General features: G+C 44.0%; 1 non-coding gene across 1 annotated transcript; it reads right to left on the bottom strand.

Annotated features, from left to right (window-relative positions):
* Nucleotides 1–1,330: 1,330 nt before the first annotated feature.
* On the bottom strand, nt 1,331–1,497 carry LOC132685690 (U1 spliceosomal RNA). Its single transcript, XR_009613275.1, has one exon. It is a non-coding gene; the product is annotated as a U1 spliceosomal RNA (small nuclear RNA).
* Between the last annotated feature and the right edge of the window lie 282 nt (nt 1,498–1,779).

Below are 1,779 nucleotides of genomic sequence, written 5' to 3'. Positions count from 1 at the left end.
TGTGCATGCTCCATTTTCCCATTGAACTCCTCTTACAAAATACAGTCCATGACTTGGGGTGCCTGGGTGGCTCAGTCGTTTAAGCATCCGATTTCAGCTCAGGTCATGATCTCATAGTTCATGGGTTCAAGCCCCATGTCGGGCTCTGTGCTGACAGCTCAGAGCCTGGAGCCTGCTTTGGATTCTGTGTCTCCCTCTCTCTCTGACCCTCCCCTGGTCATGCTCTCTCTCTCTCTCTGTCTCTCTCTCAAAAATAAATAACATTAAATTTTAAATTAGATAATCCATGAACAAATTACTAGGAATTTCAAGTCAGACACCACAGAGCCTTAAACCCCCAGTACAGAGCCCTTCTTGGTGTCAGGCACTTTTCTGACTGAGCTAAGTGGGGGGCCCTTTGCAGCATGCCCATGAACCCAACCCTGAATCTCTCCACACAGAATGGAGACAAAGGTTAAGAGAGTTAATATACACAGAATGCACTGCCTGTCATATAACAGGCTCTTGATGCAAAGTAGTTGCTGAGATGATCTTCAAATTGTCCCAAACCTGCTCTTTTACCAGGCACCATTCTCCAAAGAGGGCATCTTTTTACATTGCAAATTCAAGCATGTGATTCACCTTAAAATGTTTAAGTTGCTTCTCTGTTCTGAAAATCAAGTCCAAACTTCATGTGGTCAGTGAATCCTTGTCACACTCTTCTAAGGGCCGCCTGACCCCTTACCTGAGGCCCCTTCCTCCTCCGTCACTATCCTCAGGCTCACTGCCATTCACTTTTATCAGTCTTGCTCTCACCTTAGGTCCTTGGCTGTCTTCAGGGAAAAGAGGAGTTCCAGGCAGAGGGAACAGACTGTGCAAAGCCTTACTCATTTGTAAGTTTGAAAATTCACTTAGGAGAGTTTTCTTTGAGATTTTTGACCAGCCAAAACAACCCCCATCTATGATGTGCTTTCTTCATTTTTTTTGAAGTTTTATTTATTTATTTTGAGATGGGGGAGGGAGAAAGCACCCATGAACAGGGAAGGGGCAGAGAGAGAGGAAGAGAGAGAATCCCAAGCAGGCTCTGTGCTGTGGAGCCCCGTGCAGGGCTCGAACCTGTGATCATGGCCTGAGCCAAAATCAAGAATCAGACACTGAACCAACTGAGCCACTTAGGCATCCCATGTGATGTGTTTTCATAAAATCTTGTGTTCGATTTTGTTTTTGTTTTTCATCTTCTGAAACAAATTTGTTTCCTTCAAAAATGAGCCAAAAAGGGCTTAGGCTTAAAAAGAAAACCCACACCAAAGCAGAAAATGAAGCTCTCTTTCTCTGGCCAGAACAAAACATGAGAAAGCAGGAACTCAGTCCCACCTCCACCCCACCTCCAAATTATACAGTCGCGTTTCCCACATTTGGGGAAATCACAGGGCTCAGCACATTGGGAGTGCAGTGTATAAGACTTGCCCTGGGAAAACCACCTTTGTGATCATGGCATCTCCCCTGTCAGGTGAGTATATCCTGTGTGTGTGTGTGTGTGTGTGTGTGTGTGTGTGCTCACATGTGCTTTTTTTGGTAAATAGCACTTCTAACAATTCTAAATATAATCAGCTCTTTAAAGATTGTTGATGTGTCTCTTTCTAATTAAACTGTTAGCATCATGTATACAATCTTTGTATCTCTCTTGTTCATATCTCCATTCTGGTGCCTAGTTGAGAGCCAGACGCAAGGTAGAATCTTGGGGACTAGTAATTAAATTACTTATATCCAGTGTCTAACCAAGATGGATAGGCTGATGCC

Source organism: Panthera onca, chromosome D2, assembly GCF_046562875.1.
Source record: "Panthera onca isolate mPanOnc1 chromosome D2, mPanOnc1 haplotype 2, whole genome shotgun sequence".
NCBI classification, from domain to species: domain Eukaryota; kingdom Metazoa; phylum Chordata; class Mammalia; order Carnivora; family Felidae; genus Panthera; species Panthera onca.
This window is presented reverse-complemented; position numbering and strand designations above follow the sequence as displayed.